The following is a 25,552-nucleotide window of genomic DNA, read 5'->3' as shown; positions in this document are numbered from 1 at the left end:
TTCACCTCTTCTCTTAAAGGAAGCATTTTACAGCTTCTCTTTTACATATCTGGATTTCTAGCATCACTGCTTTTATACTTTGAGACTATTATTAAGTGAAATAAAGGTGACTTGAATACAAGTACTGTGATACTGCCACAGTCATCTGATAAGCTAGATGGCTACAAAGTGACTGGCAGGTTATGCTGGACAAAGGCATGAGTTACATCCAGGGTAGGACAAAGAAGGACAGCTCAAGATTTCATATGCTACTCAAAACTGCAAGCAATTTAAAACTTATGACTTGTTTATTTCTTGAATTTTCTATTTAATATTTTCAGACCATGAAACTGTGGAAAGTGAAACTGCAGATAATAGGGGACTACTGTACAAAAAGGCAGAGATCATTGTCAGACATTTTAGAAGCAGCCTAACACAAAACTCTTTATCAGATTAGGAAGTTCTTTCCATTTCTATTTGCTGAGAGATTTTAACTTATACATGAGTGCTGAATTTTATCAACACCTTCATATATTGACATAATAATATAGCTTTCTCCTCTTTTTTATTTTTTCTATTGATTTTGTCAGTTACATGGCCTGGCTTATGACCTTTATAACAAACTTTTATTCTGCACTTAACTTGGTCCTGAGGCATTATCCTTTTGATATATCACCGTATTCTACTTACTAATATTTTGCTTTGAATCTTTGCATTTATTACAAAGGAAATATTTGTCTGTAAATTCTCTTTCCTGTATTTTACTATCATGTTTGATGTTAAGATTATGCTATCTTTAGTTTAGAAGTATTTTCTCTTTCCCTATACACTGGATTTGTCCCAATAAAAGTTGGTTTTCTGTTGTCTTTAACATATGAAGAACTTTACTGATGAATCATTTTGAGCCTAGAGATCTTTTTAAGGTAAGTTTTAAATGTGGATTCAATTTTTAAATAGATATAAAACAATTTCAATATTTTACCTTTTTATTACATTATAAACTCCTGTATTTCTTGGAGTTTTTCCATTTAACTGAAATTTTCAAATTCATTCTATAGTATTTTTAATGTTATCTTATTTCTTTTTAACATCTAAAAGATATGTAGTGCCGGATCCCTTTTCATTCTTCATATAGGTTAATTGTGCCTGTTCTTATTTTTTTTCTTCATCAATCTTGCCAGACTTGTGTTATTTTTATTAGTCTAAAACTAATTTTGTTGATTTTCTACTTTCTATTTTATTAATTTATATTCTTATTTTTGCCCTTCTTTACAATTTGGGTCAATTACCTTTTTAAAAATTACTTGAGATAGACAGCTATATCACAATATTGGGGGCTTTTTTCTTTTGAATATATGAAATTTAAGATCCTAAATTTCCCTATAGATACTAAATTCCCTATATTATTCTAAATTTGCCTGCATTAAATGAATCTCATTAATTTTGCTATGAAGTGATTTGTTTAATCATTCAGTTCAAAATAACAATAACTTCATAATTCCTTTTGATCAGAGGGTTTTTTTTGGTGGAATAAATTACTTAATTTCTAAACAGCTTAGATTTTCTAGTTTTATTTCTTTTATTATTTTTAGATTAATTTGACTATCAAAGAACATATCCTGAATGACTTGAATCATATGAAATTTCTTGAGGCTTACATTGTTGAACAAGCATAGAATTAAATTTGGAATATATACCATGAGTAGTTGAGAGGAATGTGTATTCTTTTGTCATTACTTGCAGTGCTCTATATATGACAATTAGATGGAATTTTTAATTTTTTCTGTGTGGATCTCCTATATCATTACTAATATTTGTTTGCTTGTTTTATCACCTTTGAGGAAGGTATGCTGAATCTTCCACTATGAATGTAGCTTTATTTCTACTCTAGTTACTTCAATGTTTACTTAATATATTTGAAGCCATGTTATTGTAGGTAAACAGATTTCAAATGGTTGTATCTTCCTGAAGGATATACATCTGTATCATCATAAAATGTCCCTTTATTTTTTTTCTCTAGCAACACTTAATGCTTTAAAGTTTGCTTTTTCATATAGTAATATAGGGACATAAGCTTACTTTTAGTTGGTGTTTTCCTGGAATTATATATATTTTTCCAACCTCTAATATTTAGATTCTCTCTCTCTCTCTCTCTCCATATATTGTGTACATATACACCTACAATATTTAAGGTGTGTCTCTGGTAAGAAATATAAAATACCAGTCTGACAATCTTAACCTTTTATTTAATATGTATTTTTTTGACATTGAATAGTTCCATATTTATTTATATATTTATATCTACCATCTTACTGTTTGTTTTGGTATATACTCCACTTTCTCACCTCCTTCTGAATTACTTTTAAAATTATATGATCAGCTTAGTTTATGTACATTATTTACTAAATGGTTGCAATAGAAAATTAAACATGGATTTTGGACTCATTTTATCTAATGTAAATGATTACTTTAGGCAATGCTCAATGATGTTAAAATCTTCCCATCTTTTGTGTGTGTGTGTGTATTTTAATTCTACATATATTTAATCTTTACATTATAGTTATTGTTTTGTATAGCCAATATCCAATATATATCACCCACACATTTTATCATTCAAGTATAATCTTTTCTACCTACTTCTTCTGCTTCCATCTAGAATGATTCTCTTTATGCCCAAACAACACTCTAGTATTTTTGTAAGTGCAGGTGTGATAATGATGTTCCTTAGTTTTAGCTTGTCTGAAATCTTTAACTCCATTTATGACGATATTTTTGCTGAATATAGAATGCTCAGCATTTTGATTTTTTGAATTTGGCAATAGCTTTTGTTCTTTGGTTTCCGAATTTCTATGAACAGTGTTATTGTGTCTCCCACAACCATAATGTGTCCCTTTTTATAGCTGCTATGAAAATTTACTTTATATCTTTGATTTTCGCTTGTTTTACTGTGATGTACAGAGATGTAGATTTCTTTGTATTCATACTGCTTGGAGTAAACAGAATTTATTGCACCTGTGGCTTGGTGCTAGTATTTGGTTTTAGAAAATTCTTGGCCTATATTTCTTGAAATATTGCTTTTGCTCTATTCCCTTCTCTCCTCCATTGACTCTGTTTAAAAATATGCTAGACTTTTTTTTTTTTTTTTTTTTTTTGCGGTATGCAGGCCTCTCACTCTTGTGGCCTCTCCCGTTGCAGAGTGCAGGCTCCGGATGCGCAGGCTCAGTGGCCATGGCTTACGGGCCCAGCTGCTCCACGGCATGTGGGATCTTCCCAGACCAGGGCATGAACCCATGTCCCTTGCACGGGCAGGTAGACCCTCAACCACTGAGCCACCAGGGAAGCCCATATGCTAGACCTTTTAACTTTGTTTCATATATCACTTATGATCTTTTTCTAATCTCTAGTTTCTCTATGTGCTTCAGTATGAATACTTTCTATTACTCTGCCTTTCAGTTTCTTTCAATACACGAATTCCTTTTTCTGTTGTGTCCATTCTGCTGCCAGAGTCATTTGTCAAGATAGGATTTTCAGATTATATATTTTACCCTATATTTAAAATATACTAATTATACCTATTTTTAATTTGTTCTTATAAATACAATGTCAGGTTTACTACTGAGTCTGTTTATATCTGATTTTCTTTTGAATTTCAGTCCCTATCTGTGTCTTTACATATTTTTATAATAAATTCTGAGCATTGTATTTGAAAAATTGTAGACTTTTCTCATTATATTTTTTCTAGAGACATTCAACCTTTCCTCTGCTCATGCAGATAGAACAGGGAAATTAAATGATAGGTAAGAAGATGACAGGGCTCGAAGTTCATTAGTAAGGAGTAAAGCTACCTCTGCCTCTGAAGTTGCCACTTCTTCTAAGGTGTACCCTCCTACATGTTCTAACTAAGAGTCTGGCATGATCACCAGTGGGGTCTCTCCCACTGGTAGTTCTTGAAAACTAATTATTTTCCCCTCAGATTATTGAGACTTGTCTTAATTTTTGAGGCTACCCACATAGTGTCTCAACCTCCAACACTGGGAAACTTCAGAATTAAGTGAATGCCTTGATGTGAAAACTGACAGGGTAGTGAACTCACTTCCCTACTCTTTCTTCTCACTGGAATCGGAGCACTCTTTTATCTCTAGCTGTTTTCTCTGTAGCCCAGGGAGAATGTCACATCTCTGTTAATTTCCCTGCCTCTTGGTAGCTGCTTCTTGCTTGGCCTCTTTCCCAGACCTTCAACTTCTTGCTCTTTATCCAGAATTGACAAATGTCCTACGGGGAAAAGGGCCTGCAAAATTTCAGTTCATTTTTTTTTGAGTTGTTTCTTCTTTTTCCAGAATTTTGTCTCTGTCAAGTTGTGGTTGCCTCAGCTTCTTTCCAATTCTTTAACCAACCTTTTTTTAAAGGAAAATTTTAGCTTTTTAAACTTATTTTTGGTAGGAATGTTGTTATTCTCCATTCATCATAACTGTAATCAAACCTTCTGAAATATAATCAGTTTATTTTAATTTTGGCTCTCAAAAAGAAAATTGGGATGATATGACTTTGTATATACCTTTCAAAAAGTGTATTTAATGATTATTATTACTATTGTAAAATAATATTTTCTTATACATCTACTAAAAGAAAACATTTAACAATCAAATTGTGACTGAGCTGTATAATAATTGATAATGTATTTGAAAGTGTTTTTCTTTTATAAGCACTACTTCACCTGAATTGGAGATGAATAGATTCTTATTATCTTCATTAAAGAATTTGTTGTGCTAGGAACTGAACCAAATTACAAGTACAAATTAATTTTAATCACAAATGTTTATCTAAATCCCTGTTTGAGTATTATGCACACCCACACTCACACAGAGTAAGACATTTTTTTTCAGTGACAAGAGATTTTCATTTGTTGTTGAAAATTTGAATTTGAAACACAAATACTTAATTTTTATGTATGCTGATTACTTTTAATTCCCCAGGTATTTTTTCTAAGCAACTTAATGTTTTTTTTTTATCTGACTTCTAAATTTAATAATTCATTGGCTATTTATAGAGAGCCTACTATGTGTGTAGCATCCATTTAAATGACAATACATTTATAGACAAGTGGGTTTTTCTTTGATTCAAATTTTATTTGTTTATAAATTGTAACCATAAAAGAAAGGCATGAAGCTGAATTTGCAATTCCAAGTCTTATTTGAAGTAACAGAATAAAAATGGTTGGCTCTCTGAACACTTTCACCACTTTGGATGATAGATTCTAATGGATATAACATTTTAAATTGGCTATTCAAATTATGCAATCACTGTTTCAACTTTTATGCTCTTGACATTCTAACCACCAAACTTTTTGTCTTGGTATACTCCAAAAGACATTGAATTTTTTTCCTTTGAAAAAATTACAGTGGCCATGTTAAAATGAAATGTTTTCACAATATTTATACTCATAGTTAATAACTTTTATATGCTGATATAAATTATATATACACATATATTATAGATATATATCCATATATATTTACATAACAATGCATTCATAGTTAATACGATATAATCATTATGTCTTACTCAGCTTTGTACACTCAGTGCCTATATATTATGCTGACTCCTGCACTATTAAATGTTTCTTAAATGTATCAATAAATATGCTAATTGTGTCTGTTTAGATTACACATGTAGAATTTAGACTTCACAGTTCTACTTTAAAATACACATTTTATTTAACGGTATCATAATAAGGAAAATCCAGGAAAACTTTTTACTATAGAAACGTCTATGTTCTATATTTATAGCTTCTGACTGTGTTGTTAGGTATTGATCAGAGTAATCACAATAGCTAAAAATGAGGGATTAAATTGCTTAAAGTTCTAAAAAAATCTTATCAGAGTAGTGTGGCCAAACAGAAGGATGTAGTTTTTGGAGAATATATACAAATAGATGGCATAATGAATTAAGAAAATAAGCAAAATGGAAAAAGTACAGTTATCTCAGTAATCACTCCCATGAGAAGCCTACCTTCCTCTAACTAAAAAATAAATCTTGTTTGCCAAAAAAGTTATTAAAATAATGAGATATATCAGATGAGCATAGAATCCAATTAGTAATATTTATTGAGCTATTTATACCAGACACTGTTCTACATGTTAGGATCAAACAGCGAGCAAGAACTTAGTAGAGTCTGAAGATAAAGTCAGAAATCTCCCAAATAAAAAAACAAATGTTAAAGAGATAAGAAATTTAACAGAAATGATAAGACATATATAGTAAGACAAGAAAGCAAGATCTCCAAAGTTCTGGGGAAAAATGTTTCCTATCTATAATTTATGTTCAGTTGAATTATCAAAAAAATATGCAGCAGCATAAAACTATTTTTATACTTGCAAGAACTCAAAGATTATCTCCAAGAAAATATTCTTAGGATCTTCTTTGAGCATATATTTTAGCAAAACAAAGGGTTAAATTAAGTAAGGGAAAGTTATTGAATTAAGGTTCAATCTTGGAAAAATCAACAGAGGACCTAGACAAAACTAGATACAGGTAAAACCTTGATAGTATATCAGACCTACTCAAAAACTAGAAACTCCATAAAAAACAAATACAAAAAGGATGATCTCCATATGGAAAAAAAAATTGTGTAATTATTTGAAGCAATTTGTGGAGTGTACAAAGAAGCCTTTTAAAACTAATAGTCACCTTTCATTGGCATAATAGTAATGTCTGGAGGCCTAGAGAAGGAAATGCTATCATGGCATATGCAATGTGTTAGCCAAAATGCAAAGTCTGAAGAAACAACCTCCAGAAGATGGGCTTCTCTTCAGACTCCAACCACAAGTTTGGCACTCAGAGCAGTTGATTAAAAATCTGGGGTCTTCCATAGCCACCCTTATTTTCAATTATTCACTAGAATGACTCACAAGACTCAGAAAAGTGCTATACTTACTATTACAGTTTTTTTAGAATAGCGAAAAGATACACATTAAAATCTGCCAAGGGAAGGTAGAAAAAAAGCAGAGTCTGGGAGGTCCAAACATGGAGTTTCTGACTGTCTTCTCTATGTGGAGTCATGGAGAGTGTTACCTCCTCCAGTCTGTGATGTGTGGCAGTACACACAGAGTACTGTCAAGCCGTGAAGCTCATCCAAACCTTTGTTGTCCAGGTTTTTATTAGGACTTGATCACCATATACTGCTTGTGCAACTGGCCTTTCTTCTCTAGTGCTGGCTGGAGGTTCAGGCTAATGGTTTTAGTCCTCAAGCTCTCCAGAAGTGGAGATTTACATGGCATGTCCAAAAACTCCCATCATAAATTGCATTGCTAGACTTTCTAGTGGACAAACTCCCAGGCAAACCAAGGCACTCCTATCAAGCATGACATTCCATGGTCCTAGACATCACCTTCTGGTGGCCAAGGGCAAAGGCCACTTTGGGTAATGTCAGTTATTCACTACACAGAATGCTATTTTACTTCTTACTGAAAATAATTACAGTTATGATACTTAAATTTTTAATGGCTTTTCCTTATAAAGAACAACAACAGTAAAACAAAAATCAAAAGAAAGGAAGAAAGAAAGAAATAGCAACAGCAACAAAAAATCATCAACCAATCTTAAAAGACTTAATTATGACTTATAATAAAATATTTTCTGTTGGAAATTCAAAAACATATTTACAACACTGTGATTGAGACTTGTGAATGAAAACAGTGGAAGAGGATGAAGGAAAAGATTAAATGCTCAAATTTACATCTGACAGAACAGGGAGTCAAAATATAGCATCTATGAATTTGGAAGAAGGAATGGAAGTTCTGGTATGCTGTTTGAAAAATGCAGATTTGACAAATGGAAAGACTGAGAATAATTATATAGCTGAATTGAGTGACATAAAAAGGGAAGCGAGGTTACAGCAAGGGGGCTGTATCTATATATTTTAGATGAGAGAATGCAAAGATCATGTTTTGATTATAAATGAAAAACTAACCTAAGTACATTACATAGTAAAATAGAATTGATAATCTAATGAACAAAAACCAAAATAGTAATTTGTCATTAGGGATTATGTTTAAGATTCTTCCATTACAGCCTATCTGTATTATTAGATATTATAAATGCCATTTTTAAAAGAAGCTTAAAGAATAAAAATTGTGAAAAGTACTATATATGGACAAAGTGTTTTTTGTCATGAGCTGGCATAACATAGAATAAAATGCAAATATCATATTTAACCACCTACACTTGATTTTATTAGACAAAACTGGTCAAAATTATTCTTCTATAGCCATTATAGTCAATTTTGGATTACTATAGGCAAATTGACACTTTGGTGAGCTAATTATTCCTGAATGGTCCAAAAGAACTAGTCTAGTTCAAAGACAAAAAGGGGAAAATTTGTGGGAAAAATAGAAAGAGGCTTAGTTTGACATTGTGATTATTCTGTTTGAATCCCAATAAGAAAATGAAAAGAAAAGCATGCTTGGAATATGAGAATTATATAATCAGAAAAGAAAAAACCTACAAAGAAAAATTAAAGAAGTAGAAGAAAATGTAAATTCCCAGTTTAGGCAGTTAACCCAACTACTAAATACATGATTGTTACCAAATTAAAATGTGTAACAAAAGTTACCATATGACCCAACACTACCACTCCTGGGCATATATAGGGAAAAGACAAAAACTCTAATTCAAAAAGATACATGCACTTCAATGTATCTCCAGCATTGTTTACAATAACCAAGACATGGAAGCAACCAAAATGTTCACTGACAAATGAATGGATAAAGAGGATGTGATATATTGGGTAGGCCTAAATATTCTTTTTTTTTTCTTCTGTAAGATGGCTCTAGTAGCATTTAGTTGTCTCTAACTTCATTTGAAACAATTTTATTAGATTGTATGTGACAACTGTCGTGTCAGTGTGCATTAAAAAAAAGACATCAAAATTGCTGAATTTTTGTGTAGCCATTTTAATATTGAAGATGGAAGAAGAAAAGCAACGTTTTCGATGCATTATGCTTTATTATTTCAAGAAAGGTAAAACGCAACTGAAATGCAAAAAGAAACATGCAGCGTATGGAGAAGGTGCTGTGACTGACTGAACGTGTCAAAAGTGGTTTGCCAAGTTTTGTGCTGGAGATTTCTCGCTGGAGGGTGCTCCTCGGTCGGGTAGACGAGTTGAAGTTGATAGCGATCAAATTGAGACATTAATTGAGAACAATCAATGTTATACCATGAAGGAGATAGCCAACATATTCAAAATATCTAAATCAAACATTAAAAATCATTTGAACCAGCTTGGTTATGTTAATCACTTTGATGTTTGTGTTTCACATAAGTTAAGTGAAAAAAACTTTCTTGGCCATATTTCAGCATGTGATTTTCTACTTAAATCTAATGAAAACACTCCAGTTTTAAAACAAATTGTGATGGGTGTTGAAAAGTGGATACTGTACAATAACGCAGAATGGAAGAGATCATTGGGCAAGCGAAAAGCACCACCACCAACCACATCAAAAGCAGGTCTTCATCCAAAGAAGGTGATGTTGTGTATATGGTGGGATTGGAAGGGAGTCCTCTGTTATGAGCTCCTTCTGGAAAACCAAACAATTAATTCCAACAAGTACTGCTCCCAATTAGACCAACTGAAAGTGGCACTCGATGAAAAGTGTCCAGAATTAGTCAACAGAAAACGCGTAATCTTCCATCAGGATAACTTAAGACTGCATGTTTATTTGATGACCAGGCAACAACTGTTACAGCTTGGCTGGGAAGTTCTGATTCATCTGCCATATTCATCAGACATTGCACCTTTAGATTTCCATTTATTTTAGTCTTTACAAAGTTCTCTTAATGAAAAAAATTTTCAATTCCTTGCAAGACTGGAATTTTCAATTCCTTTGCTCAAAAACATAAAAAGTTTTGGGAAGATGGAATTATGAAGTTGCCTGAAAAATGGCAGAAGGTAGTGGAACAAAATGGTAAATACATTGTTCAATAAAGTTCTTAGTGAAAATGAATGTGTCTTTTATTTTTACTTAAAAAATCAAAGGCAATTTTTGGTCCATCCAATATATATATATAAGAAATATTACTCAGCCATAAAAATGAATGAAATAATGCCATTTGCAGCAACATGGATGGACCTAGAGATTATTATACTAACTGAAGTAAGTCAGACAGAGAAAGACAAAAATCATGATATCAGGTGTAGAATCTTAAAAAATGATAGAAATCAACTTATTTACAAAACAGAAATGGGTTCACAGACATAGAAAACAAACTGTGGTTACCAATTAGGAGTTTGGGATTAACAGATACACACTATTATATATAAAATAGATAAACAACAAGGACAGCACAGGAAACTATATTCAATATCTTGTAATAAACGATAATGGAAAAGAACCTGAAAAAGAACACACATATATATAACTGAACCATGTGGCTGTACACCTGGAACTAACATAATGTTGTAACTCAACTATACTTCAATGAAAAAATTCTTAGGAATCTACAGAGTTGCAGAATATAAGGCTAATTACATTTTTATATACTAGCTACAAATAGAAATAGAAAAAAATGCCATTTATAATAGCATAAAAAATGAAATACTTAGAAATAGATTAACAAAAATATATGTAAGTATAATAAAAACTACAAAATATTACTGAGATAAACTAAAGAAGAACTAAGTAAATGAAGAGATATAGCATGCTTACAGATTAGAAGAGACTCAATTGCTAACATGTCAAGAGCATGAATCCTTTGACAAAAGAAAATTTTGAGTATCTACTGTATCCTGTCCGTTAACATCCTTTAGTTGAAGAGAGTCACATTGTCAATTCCAACAACAATGAAGTGCAAATATCTACTCTTCCCATGAAGATGAGGGGGAGGAATATAGTTCTGAAGTGTAATTCAACTTACCACAATGTTCACTGAACATTAGTGATATTAGTTATCCCTAGGACTTAATACATAGAAAATGGTTGTTGAATGATGACTAAATAAATAAATAGAAAAGTAAATAAATAAACAAATAAAGTTCAGAAAATATTTCTGACAAGTCAGCATCAACCTTCCATTTAGAAGTACAGACTGTTGAAATATTGTATTACATTGTTGCTATTGTTCATGAAATGAAGACACAAAGTCAAGAAATCTAGAGTTAAACGTAAAATGTCATATCAGATAGCATCATTAAAAATTTGCATTTGCCTGTCAATGGATTGATTATATCCTGCACATGCAAAGGTCATGTCTTTGAAAGCATGTGCTGTAAAGAGCATTTCAGAACTTTGGAGCAAACAGAATAGACACTTCCCGCTAAAGTGGGCACAGTAAAACTTATATACATTTATTTCCAGATTTACTTTAGAATTCTACCAACCTAATCAAATGTTCTTTTCAGTTTCATTTTCTAGGTAGGATATAACCACATTCTTGACATTCTGCTCAGAATAGAGTCATCAATTCATAAAAGTTGTGAGTCTAGTGGCAATTAGTTTCCCCTGGCTGTAGACAAATGTGCTAACTCCTAAAAACAGCTTGAGTGCTTCCTTGCAAATGTTAGACTTTTTAAAATTGATTTTTCAGAATCTAGGAAGCAACATATAAGGTTGGGGAAACAGCTCCTTAAATAAATAAAGAGCATCTGGTCATAAACAGATACGGAATATGGCTGAAATGGGATGTTTTTGCTAAATAGAATTTCAGAATTCGTTATCCTACTTCATTAAATCTTTACTGAAAATCATTTATTTTATCTTTTCCTTATATTTTAAAGGTAATGAGTCTGATCTTTTTTTAAAAATGAAGTTCTTTAATACCACTTTTATTTATTTATTCGTTAAATCATTCAATACTTATAGACTCCAATCTACGTGCCAGTCACTGTGGTAAAAGCTAGAGATATAAAGAACTTGCCAATCCCATTTTCTGCCTGAAACTTACAAGATACTTTCAACATATCCTTTCTGAGCAAAAGGATGAAAATAAAGCTTAAATACATTACAATTTATCTATTTTTTTCTTTAGTTATGACCCCGATTCTTTGATAAGAATTTTACCATCATTATGAAAGCAAGCCAATGAAATGTGATTTAGGATGGCGGCTTTGGGACATGACATATCAGTTAATTAAATATATATTATTATTCCATTTTATAAGATGAAAAATTGAATATCTAAGAGCTTAATAAACTCATTGGAATATAACACTGTGAAATGAGCTAAAATGATCTTGGGCCCTGGCAGTCCTAAGCCAAATCTGATGTTCTCATACTTCATACTTTGTCTCTGATATTAGGCTTTATTTATCAAACTTTAAAGTAATTCTCTACTCATGTCACCATTTCCTACGATTTGAAAGTTCCTCAATTTTCACTTTCCTGCACTCCCATTCAAACTTATTTTCCAGGATAATCTGATGGTGAATATTTAGACATAGAAGTAGATATAGTAGCTAAACTATATTATTATGTGGAGTTGCCTAGCACTTCATACACTTTATGTTGTTTACTTCTCACAAAAATTTTTATCAGGTAGATGGTAGGTTTATCTTATTTTTTAAAATAGCAAACAGATCCAGAATGTTTTGCTATGTTACCAGTTCATCAGCTATGATGCTGATATTACCATGTACTTTCATACATTAAATTAAGAAATATTAATTTGTGCAGATTTTTAAAATATCATCCAACAGTGTGCATATGATAAAATACTTGGGGGTTTGAAGGCTTTCCAATATCCTCAAAATATTTTCATATCTATATACTTGTAAATGTAGTCTTAACATGAATAGAAAATTGCCAGTACAGGAATGTCTTAAGTAGAATAAGAAAAACTCTTACATAGTCTATCATTCATACTAAATGTAATTATTAGGTGATTACTTTTTTAGTCATTATACTCATAACTTATGTAGCTAATAATGGGTATGGAAAATTAGGCTATAGGTTCTCTGAATCCTCCACAAACAACTGCTTTATTAGGCTGCATATTTTTCTATTTTGATGATGCTGTTGGTATATATCTGAGAAAATAAAACCATTTCATGACCAAAGATGCATGTGGAGTTATAACTGTACCTTACCAAATGTGTAGCTCTGTGAGGAAAAAATCCATATTATGTGTTTACTTATAGACTCATTCTCAGTAGCAAACTCAAAATCACAATGTCTAATACCAGACATTAGGAAGAGAATTGCACATAATGATTTTTAAGTATTTGCAGCAAAACATTTCCTGGTTTCTCCTTATCTTTAATGTCTTTCTCTACCTTTCTATTTTACCAAAACCCAAATATCAACAGCTCTCCAAACACATTTCAGATAATAAAGAAAAGTGTTATTTTTCATGTCCTAAACAACATTTTACTTTCCTTAGTTTCATTTGGTAGTGCTACAGAAGTTTATTGTATAGCTGTCCATTTTCATTGTTGATGTTAAAATTGTCTTCTGTTTTTTATATTTTCTGAATGCCTACAAAGCTCTAAGCATTAGGCAGAAACGATACAAGGCTCTATTGCTATAGTTAGAGTGTAACCTTTTTTAGAAAGGCAGCAGATGAACACCAGGGACTCTGACCATATACATTATGGTATCTAAGTTGTCAGGGTTGGGCTGTTTCATATTTATAGTTAATTCTACATAAATTTCTCCATGTATTCCTTCATTTAGCAATCAGAGTATAATTAAGAAGACAAAGAAGTGAGATGCAAGCAATAAATACTACATTAGAGTATATGTAACAGTATGGAAAGAAGGAAGAGAATTTAACAGAGATAATTAAGTTTCATAATATTATTCTTAAAATATTAAAAGTTACTAGCTATGAAAAGGCCAATCAGGAAGATTTCAGTAAGAGGAAAAACATGTGTAAGGACAATGTGCCTTAACAAATATGGTGGCTCTGAAAAAAGGGAAGTAGTTTGGGTAAGTCTGAATATACATAGCTGGAGAGGACTGATGAGTGATAAGGCTTTTTGGTTTATCATTTAGACTTCATTTTGAAGGTAACTGAGAATGCGTGAGATATTATTTTAAGTAGGAAGTGACCAAATCATATGCTTTAATTCATTTCAATCATTGGTTCAAATCATTGCTCTTGAAACAGAAGAGACAACAGAGTGCAAGTGACTCAGAGCTACCTTTTGCTAGTGTAGGAAAAGGACCCAGTTTGTATCCCTATATCTGGAGAAGTAAGAGCATTTTATTTGTTCATAACAACTGCATAGCATTTATATGTCCAAAAACTCTCTTGAAATATCTTGAGTAATTAAACTTCAGCACTGACCTGCTCTATCATGTTGACTTTTACTTGGAAAGTAGAACCCCTAATAGGGATAGCAATAAAAGGAGTTAATTGTAAGAATTAGACCTCACATATTTGTGGGACCTGGTACAGAAATATGTGAAAACATGCTACCTGTGTATCAGGTGATAAGTCTGTAATTGCCATAGGTCAGCGGGACCAACGATTAAGATGAAAAGTTTGGTGTAGAGCAGGAGAGTGAGGGTAAATTGGACATATGCCAGAGTCTCATTGCCACCAACCTTGGTGACATAGGTGAAGTGTAGAGGAAGCTAGTATTCTTTCCTACTGAACTACACATAAACCTGGCCCACAAGAGCGGGTGTGTTCAGGGAGGTATGGCTGTATACCGTATGATCCATCAATCCCACTCTTGGGTATATATCTGGAGAAAAAGATGGTTTGAAAGGTTACAGGTACCCCAGTGTTCATTGCAGTGCTGTTTACAATCACCAAGACATGGAAGCAACTTGAATGCCCATCAACAGAGGAATGGATAAAGAAGATAAAATAAAGTAAGTCAGACAGAGAAAGAAAAATATCATATGATATCACTTATATGTGGAATCTAAAAAAAATGATACAAATGAACTTATTTACAAAATAGAAATAAACTCATAGACTTAGAGAATGAACTTATGGTTACTGGGGGGAAGGGCAGACAGGAGGGATAGATTAGGAGTTTGGGATTGCTATATTTTAAATAGATGACCAATGAGGACTTCCTGTATAGCACAGGGAATTCTGCTCAATATTCTATAATAACCTAAATGGGAAAAAAAAATTGAAAAATAATTTATACATATATCATGTATTTTATTTGTGTCTAACCTAATCTGAGCATTACCAAGAAATGCTGGAACATTTAGCTTGAATTCAGCTAAGGAATGTTACAACATCATCACCATCTGCCTTTGTGAACCTGGAAATATATACATAATTTCTTTAACCATATTTAAATTCCAAAGAAGAAAAATAGAAAACCATGTTTCCACATTACCTGAAGCAAGTATCACCTTGTGCAAGTGAAAAAATACTAGCCCTTTCCCCAAGTGAAAAAGAAGGACCTAAATATCATTTTATCATCTTTGAGTGATTCTTTTCTCTTCTCAGTCAATCACATCCCTCTTTGATATCTTGTAACTTATATACTGAGATAATGTTGCCCATTATTAACACAGGTTATGTTATATAGGAATGGGAATGGAAGAGACACATGGTGTAAAACCTTTTGTTAAATTTAGTAAAACCTAAAATGATTTAGAGGGCATCCAAAATATTTTAAGCAAATTATATTGGAAATACTGTCATCTTGGACATTGAGTACAAAGTGAAGAGCTTATTTCAACCCTAAAAACTCTGTTGGCAGGAAGCAAATCAAGAAAATCCTTCAGATGTCAACATGTGATTTTTACCCTTCATGAAAAAGAAAAGATGATACAGAGAGTAGAACCAGGAGAACAAAGCATAGAAAAAAGGATGAAATATTTCTGCAAAAGAAAAATTTCTTGATCTACTATTTTATACTCATTAGTAATGCTTACATAGGAACACAGGATAAATGCCTCACTCTTTCCCCTTATTTTTCAGTTTTTCAAAATAATGAATTTATACATAATATGCAAGAATTTCTGAATGTTCTTCCTGAGCATCATCATACACTTCTGATGCTGCAAGCAATCTAGAGATTTCCTGTAGGATATTTCACTTTTTTTTCAGCAAAGTCATTATGGTGAAGGATAAACACCTCTGTCCTAGGTGTTTACTGAACCTCTATCTACTATTTAACTATTTTTGTATCAAGGGACAAGTCAGAATCTTCAAATCTACTTCTGGTTGTCCTTTCTCTCTTGAACTCCTCTCTGGCCCCCCATTCTGGTTTTCCTGCACCTTGTTGCAAAGAGAAGAGCCCTTCCTGCTGTTTGGCAATTTTACTAAATTATATAACTCTGCTAAAAATTGTGAAGTTATAAGTTTAAGAATATTAGATCTGGTTCTTCATATTAAAATGTGGATTTGAGAAATTTGGAAAACTGTTTTTTAAAAAAATAAAGCTTGGATTTTGAGATAATGACTGTTATGATCTCAGAAAATCAGATTTAAAATACAAAGAAAGCAATCTTCTTTATGAATTCAATGGTTGGGATGATATAGATCAAAATGATATATTGAATATGGAAATATAAAATAGTTTTAAATATTATTTTCTTTAAACATGCTGAACTAAGAACATCACTATAAGTGTCTGAACTTTCTGAAAATTATATGTTCTATCAAGTTTTTTTTTTATGATAGTTGCATGGTAGCATGAAAAAAGGAACTTAATAAGGAATCAGGATACTCAGATTTGTAATAATTTTTTCATAGCTCTGTTACTAACAAGAATAGTATATGTACTTAACACATGTTTAAGGTAAAGCACATTAACACACATCATCTCATTTGTTTTCTCTGATATCCTTTCTATGTTCGATGGAAAGATATTTGTAACAGATGAGCTCTACAATTGACTCTCTAAAATTCTGACTGTATAATCCTAGGGCAAGTGGATTATAATTTTAACTTTGAGAACTCTGATATAACCTATAATATCTGACCTTCTACACTTCTTGAATTTATATTCAGTTAACAAACAAAACAGCTCGAAGAACACTGTTTCTGTCATTCTAAAGTATACTTTTTAAAAGATTAAAAAAAAAAAAACAAAGCTAGGAGGCATTATGATTATGTATTTCTTTCATTTTATCAAAACTCGTTCAAACACTATGGTATATATAAGTAGACAGTTCACATACTTTAACTTACTTGTTGATTGGCACACCTAAAATCTTCCTGATTGGGCTTCCCTGGTGGCGCAGTGGTTGAGAGTCCGTCTGCCGATGCAGGGGACGCGGGTTCGTGCCCCGGTATGGGAAGATCCCACAAGCCACGGAGCAGCTGGGCCCGTGAGCCATGGCCGCTGAGCCTGCACATCCGGAGCCTGTGCTCTGCAACGGGAGAGGCCACAACAGTGAGAGGCCCGCGTACTGCAAAAAAAAAAAAAAAAAAAAAAATTGAAAAGAAAAAAATCTTCCTGATCAAATGAGAATTACAAATAACTTGTATATGTCTGTGACTGAAATGTTTTTGACAATATCTTCTATCCATAGCATTAAGAAAATTTTAACATATTTTTTGAACATACTTTTTTTTTTTTTTTTGTAGTATATGGGCCTCTCACTGTTGTGGCTTCTCCCGTTGCAGAGCACAGGCTCTGGATGTGCAGGCTCAGCGGCCATGGGTCATGGGCCCAGCCACTCCGTGGCATGTGGGATCTTCCTGGACTGGGACACGAACCCATGTCCCCTGCAGCAGCAGGTGGACTCTCAACCACTGTGCCACCAGGGAAGCCCAAAATACCCTTTTATATATTCCTTCTAATATCCTATGTCATTAAAATTTCCTCATATTTTGTGGATTTAGTAATCATACATGAGAATTCTTTTTTAAACCTAGTTATCCTTAGATGTTCTAAATTATTTTATTGCTAATTAAATAGACATGGTATTTGGAAGTATTTTTCTTAAGTGTTTCCGTTAAGGGTGTGGCTATTATGTAAAGCTTGATAATAATTTCAATAATTCTAATATTGAATATCCATAAAATTCTAGAAGCTCATCTTACTTTGGCAATGTTTTCAGTTACAGATAAATATTTTTCATTGTGGGATCTAGGGCATCTGTGATCTTCTTCCACATAGAGAAACTTAGAGAAAAATAGAACAGATATTACATGAAGAAAGAAGGGACTCTGAAGGAATTCTTGAGAATCCACAAATCCTTAATGTCTCATGACAGCAATATGAACATTCAGAGTGCAATGAAAGGAAACTGCCAGCACACCACTGTTGTAGTAGGGAGGAGTGGAGATTGTTTAACACAGTTAGCTGGTCTTCATCTAAAAACTTTCCAAATGAAACCAAAATGAACAGCTGAGTGTGGTAATGAATCATATCTTTTAACCATAAAAGCATTCCTTTAATTCTAAGAATATAATTTTTTAAGCCTACATATTTGAGGTCTGGAGATGGAAAGAATATTCTAAATCTGCAATTAAAAAAAAAAACAAAAAACTTATGTCCTTTCCAGGATAACCAGAGAACACTTGTTACTCCCAAAGAGGAACATGCCATACAATTTGATTGAGAATAAGACAGATGAGAAGTTAATCTGTTCTCTAATTTCACAAATTATTTCTCATTTAAAGAGAAAATAACTGGGGAATTATTTGACATGTATCCTTTGCTTTCATAAGACCACTTTTGATGTGTCATTTCTAGAGTGTCTGAAGCATTGCACTACTGCTAAAAAATTCATTCATGAGGCTTCCCTGGTGGTGCAGTAGTTAAGAATCTGCCTGCCAATGCAGGGGACACGGGTTTGATCCCTGATCTGGGAAGATCCCACATGCCGCGAAGCAACTAAGCCCATGTGCCAAAACTACTTTGCCTGTGCACTAGAGCATGTTAGCCATGACTACTGAGCACACATGTTTCAACTACTGAAGACCACGTGCCTAGAGACTGTGCTCTGCAACAAGAGAAGCCAACACAATGAGAAGGCTGTGCACCAAAACAAAGGGTAGACCCCTCTCATGGCAACTAGAGAAAGCCTCATGCAGCAAATAAGACCCAACACAGAAAAAAATAAAATAAATTAATTTTTAAAAATCTTAAAAAAATTCATTCATAACACATATGACCAATATATTTAATATGCATAAAATGCCCTCCTAATATGGGACCAATATTTTCAGGATAAATTTAAATAGAGTTATTAGATGGCAATCATCCTTCTGGGTAGTATAAGCATAGATTCTTAGTATATAAAATGTGATTGACTACAATCCTGCAGCCTGTGAAATTAAAACCACATGAACAGAAAGATAGACAAGATGAAAAGGCAGAGGGTTATGTACCAAATGAAGGAACAAGATAAAACACCAGAAAAAGAACTAAATGAAGTGGAGATAGGCAACCATCCAGAAAAATAATTCAGAATAATGACAGTGAAGATGGTCCATGACCTCAGAAAAAAAATGGAGGCAAAGATCGAGAAGATGCAAGAAATGTTTAACAAATACCTAGAAGAATTAAAGAACAAACAAACAGAGATGAACAACACAATAACTGAAATGAAAACTATGCTAGAAGGAATCAATAGCAGAATAACTGAGGCAGAAGAACAGATAAGTGACCTGGAAGACAGAATGGTGGAATTCACTGCTGCCAAACAGAATAAAGAAAAAGGAATGAAAAAAAAAAATGAAGACAGCTTAAGAGACTTCTGGGACAATATTTAATGCAAAAACATTCACATTATATGGGTCCCAGAAGGAGAAGACAGATAGAAAGGACCCGAGAAAATATTTGAAGAGATTATAGTCAAAATCTTCCTAACATGGGAAAGGAAATAACCACCTAAGTCCAGGAAGTGCAGAGAGTCCCATACAGGATAAATCCAAGGAGAAATATCCTGCAACACATAGTGATCAAACTGGCAAAAATTAAAGACAGAAAAATTCTTGAAAGCAGCAAGGGAAAAATGACAAATAACATACAAGGGAACTCCCAATGGTTAACAGCTAATTTCTCAGCAGAAGCTCTATAAGCCAGAAGGCAGTGGCATGACATATTTAAAGTGATGAAAAGAAAGAACCTACAACCAAGATTACTCTACACAGCAAGGATCTCATTCAGATTCGAGGGAGAAATCAAAAGCTTTACAGACAAGCGAAAGCTAAGAGAATTCAGCACCACTAAACCAGCCTAACAACAAATGCTAAAGGAACTTCTCTAAGTGGGAAACACAAGAGAAGAAAAGGACCTAGAAAAACAAACCCTAAACAGTTAAGAAAATGGCAATAGGAACATACATATCAATAATTACCTTAAACGTGAATGGATTAAATGCTCCAACCAAAAGACACAGGCTTGCAGAATGGATACAAAAACAAGACCCATATATATGCTGTCTACAGGAGACCCACTTCAGACCTAGGGACACATTCAGACTGAAACTGAGGGGATGAAAAATGATATTCCATGCAAATGGAAATCAACAGAGAGCTGCAGTAGAAATACTCATATCAGATAAAATAGACTTTAAAATAAAGAATGTTAGAAGAGACATGGAAGGACACTACATAATGATCAAAGGATAAATCCAAGAGGAAGATATAACAATTATAAACATATATGCACCCAACATATGAGCACCTCAATATAAAGGCAACTGCTAACAGCTCTAAAATAGGAAATAAACAGTAACACAATAATTGTGGGGGACTTTAACACCTCACACCAATGGACAGATAAACCAATGGACAGATCGTCCATACAGAATATTAATAAGGAAACACAAGCTTTAAATGACACAATAGAATAGAAGATTTAATTGATATTTATAGGACATTCCATCCAAAAACTGCAGATTACACTTTCTTCTCAAGTTCATATGGAATATTCTCCAGGATAGATCACACCTTGGGTCACAAATCAAGCCTCAGTAAATTTAAGAAAATTGAAATCATATCAAGCAACTTTTCTGATCACAACACTTTGAGATTAGAAATCAATTACAGGGAAAAAAATGTAAAAAACAGAAATACATGGAGGCTACACAATACGCTACTAAATAACTGAGAGATCACTGAAAAACTCAAAGAGGAAATCAATAAATACCTAGAGACAAATGACAATGAAAACACGATGATCTAAAACCTATGGGATGCAGCAAAAGCAGTTCTAAGAGGGAAGTTTATAGCTATACAAACCTACCTCAAGAAACAAGAAACATCTCAAATAAACAATTTAAAGTTACACCTAAAGGAACTAGAGAAAGAAAAACAAACAAAACCCAAAGTTAGCAGAAGGAAGAAATCATAAAGATCAAAGCAGAAATAAATGAAATAGAAACAAAGACATCAACAGCAAAGATCAATAAAACTAAAAGCTGGTTCTTTGAGAAGATAAACAAAATTAATAAACCATTAGCCAGACTCATCAAGAAAAAGAGGGAGAGAACTCAAATCAATAAAAATAGAAATGAAAAAGGAGAAATCACAACTGACACTGCAGAAATACAAAGCATCGTAAGAGACTACTACAAACAGCTCTATGCCAATAAAATGGACAACCTGGAAAAAATGGACAACCTGGAAGAAATGGACAAATTCTTAGAGAAGCACAACCTTCTGAGACTGAACCAGGAAGACATAGAAAATATAAACAGACCAATCACAAGTAATGAAATTGAAACTGTGATTAAGACTCTTGGAAAAAACAAAAGTCCAGGACCAGATGGCTTCACAGGTGAATTCTATCAAACATTTTGAGAAGAGTTAACACCCATCCTTCTCAAACTCTTCCAAAAATTTTCAGAGGAAAGAACACTCCCAAACTCATTTTAGGAGGCCACCATCACCCTGATACCAAAACTAGACAAAGATACTACAAAAACAGAAAGATACAGACCAATATCACTGATGAATGTATAGATATAAAAATCCTCAACAAAATACTAGCAAACAGAATCCAACAACACATTAAAAGGATCATACACCATGATCAAGAGGGATTTATCCCAGGGATGCAAGGACTCTTCAATATATGCAAATCAACCAATGTGATACACCATATTAACAAATTGAAGAAGAAAAACCATATGATCATCAATAGATACAGAAAAAGTTTTGACAAAATTCAACACCCATTTATGATAAAGACTCTCCAGAAAGTGGGCATAGTGGGAACCTACCTCAACATAATAAAGGCTATATATGACAAACCCACAGACAACGTCATTCTAAATGGTGAAAAACTGAAAGCATATCCTTTATGATCAGGAACAAGACAAGGATGTCCACTCTTGCCACTATTATTCAACATAGTTTTAGAAGTCCTAGCCATGGCAATCAGAGAAGAAAACTAAATAAAAAGAATACGAATTGGAAACGAAGATGTAAAAGTGTCATTGTTTGCAGATGACTTGATACTATACACAGAGAATCCTAAAGATGCCACCAGAAAACTACTAGAGCTAATCAATGAATTTGGTAAAGTTGCAGGATACAAAATTAATGCACAGAAATCTCTTGCATTCCTATACACTAATGATGAAAAATCTGAAAGAGAAATTAAGGAAACACTCCCATTTACCATTGCAACAAAAAGAATAAAATACCTAGGAATAAACTTAATTAGGGAGACAAGAGACCTCTATTAAGAAAACTATAATACACTGTTGAAAGAAATTAAAGATGATCCCAACAGATGAAGAGATATTCCTTGTTCTTGGATTGGAAAAATCAATATTGTGAAAATGACTATATGACCCAAAGCAATCTACAGATTCATTGCAATCCTTATCAAATTGCCAGTAGCATTTTTCACAGAACTAGAACAAAAAAATCTTAAAATTTGTATGGAAACACAAAAGACCCCGAATAGCCAAAGCAGTCTTGAGGGAAAAATACAAAGCTGGAGGAATCAGACTCCCTGACTTCAGACTATACTAAAAAGCTACAATAATCAAGACAATATGGTACTGGCACAAAAACAGAATTATAGATCAATGGAAGAGGATAGAAAGCCTAGAGATAAACCCACGCACCTATGGTCAACTCATCTATGACAAAGGGCAAGGATATACAACGGAGAAAAGACAATCTCTTCAATAAGTGGTGCTGGGAAAACTGGAGAGCTACATGTAAAAGAATGAAATTAGAACACTCCCTAACACCATACAAAAAAATAAACTCAAAATGGATTAGAGACCTAAATGTAAGAGCTGACACTCTAAAACTCTTAGAGGAAAACATAGGAAGAACACTCTTTGATATAAATCATAGCAAGATATTTTTTGATCCACCTCCTAGAGTAATGGAAATAAAAACAAAAATAAACAAATCAAATCTAATGAAACTTAGAAGCTTTTGCAAAGCAAAGGAAATTACAAACAAGACAACCCTCAGAATGGGAAAAAAAATATTTGCAAATGAATCAACAGCCAAAGGATTAATCTCCTAAATATATAAACAGCTCATTCAGCTCGATGTCAAAAAAACAAACTACCCAATCAAAAAATGAGCAGAAAACCTAAATAGACATTTCTCCAAAGAGGACATACAGATGGCCAAGAAGCACATGAAAAGCTGCTCAACATCACTGATTATTAAAGAAATGCAAATCAAAACTACAATGAGGTATCACCCCACACCAGTTAGAATGGGCATCATCAGCAAACCTACAAACAACAAATGCTGGACGGGGTGTGGAGAAAAGGGAACCCTCTTGCACTGTTGGTTGGAATTGTAAATTGATTGCTTGGTTGTAAATTGATACAACCACTATGGAGAACAGTATGCAGGTTCCTTAAAAAACTAAAAATAGAATTACCATACGACCCAGAAATCCCACTACTGAGCATATACCCAGAGAAACCCATAATTCAAAAAGACACATGCACCCTAATGTTCATTGCTGCACTGTTTACAATAACCAGGACATGGAAGCAACCTAAATGCCCATCGACAGATGAATGGATAAAGAAGATGTGGCACATATATGCCATGGAATATTACTCAGCCATAAAAAGGAATGAAGCTGGGTCATTTGTAGAGACGTGGATGAATCTAGAGGCTGTCATACAGAGTGAAGTAGGTCAGAAAGAGAAAAACAAATATTGTATATTAACGCATATATGTGGAACCTAGAAAAATGGTACAGATGAACCGGTTTGCCAAGTAGAAGTTGAGACACAGACATAGAGAATACACCTATGGACGCCAAGGGGGGAAAGCGGTGGGGCATGGGGGTGGTGGTGTGATGAATTGGGAGATTGGGATTGACATGTGTACACTGATGTGGATAAAATGGATGACTAATAAGAACCTGCTGTACAAAAAATAAATACAATTCAAAAAAAGTATAGTAAAATCATGCTTTTCAAATAAAAAAGTGTTATTGCCTGTTATTTTATTCATTTAACATATTTAATGTGCATCCTTTTAAGAGTTATTATACATAATATTTCCTTTCAGCTGCACATGATAGACAATTATTTTGTTTCCTACTGTATACAAATAATAAGCAGGAAATTGTCATTTGGGAAAAAATGTGAAGCTATATCTGTGAGGAAGTCTTCAAATTATGGTATCAGATTATATATGGCTTTTACAAATTAAGTTATTGCCCACATGAAACAACATATTCTCAGAGAGAAATTATTTAGTACATACATTATTAGGCCATGAAAAGCTCGAGTAGTCTCCTCTGGAAGAGCCTCTTTTGTCACTGTTCTTTAAACAAGAGACTACTTTTGCTAACTCTAGCTCTAAATATACATTAGTCTTAATTCTCCTTTGTATGTGACAGCTCAGCTTAGATGAGGAAGGTCATAAAACCTCAGGTTCTTACCCTTGAAGCTCTCCTTTCTAGTGCTGTCTCGGTGGATAAAGGAGCGTCCTGATGACCGGTTGAGTCTGTGGGCAAAATGAATGAATTAATGAATGAATGAATAAACAGTAAATAAATAAATAAAGCCTAGAGCTGGAAATATCCTACCAATGGGAGGGAAGGAGAGAAAGGAATATTCTGAACTTGTTTTTACTGAAGTTTGATGAGGTGATGTTTATGTTCCTGGGGGTACGTTTGTGAATTGAGATGGAAGGGTGAAAAACTAGCTTTTCCTAAGAATCTCTGAGCCATAGAAATAGGAAATTTGGGCCTTAGATATGATCACTTCTAAATCTACTACAAGCAGTAAACAGGGCACAAGACTTTGAAGGAAGAATAATGTAGTATAGAGAACCTCACATGAGCATAAGGGATCTTTCTTATTGTATTCATTCAGCTTCCAAATCTATTAAAGTTAGTGGTAAGCCTTATTCTAAGGAAATAGGAAATATTTTATTTCGTGTGGTTTTTGTAGTAATGAATTGGATTTTTGGAAAAATTTTAGGTTTTATTATTAAAAAAAGAAATACAATTGTCATTGGTTATTATTATTGTAAAGGGAAATATTCCCTATAGAATTTTTCACTAACATTAGAAAAACTATGATAATAGACAGGCACCACATTTCTTAAAATAAATCTGTTCTCAAGGGATTCATTAAGAAAAGAGCATGACATATATATTGTATATCTCCTAAAACATGGATGTATGTCTTCATTCTGTAGTTAAGTCTTTTAATATGGTTAAATCAAATAAAGTAAAATTATTAGGCAAGGACTT

This window comes from Pseudorca crassidens, chromosome 9 (assembly GCF_039906515.1).
Source record: "Pseudorca crassidens isolate mPseCra1 chromosome 9, mPseCra1.hap1, whole genome shotgun sequence".
Taxonomy (NCBI): Eukaryota; Metazoa; Chordata; class Mammalia; order Artiodactyla; family Delphinidae; genus Pseudorca; species Pseudorca crassidens.
Note: the sequence above shows the minus strand (reverse complement) of the source record.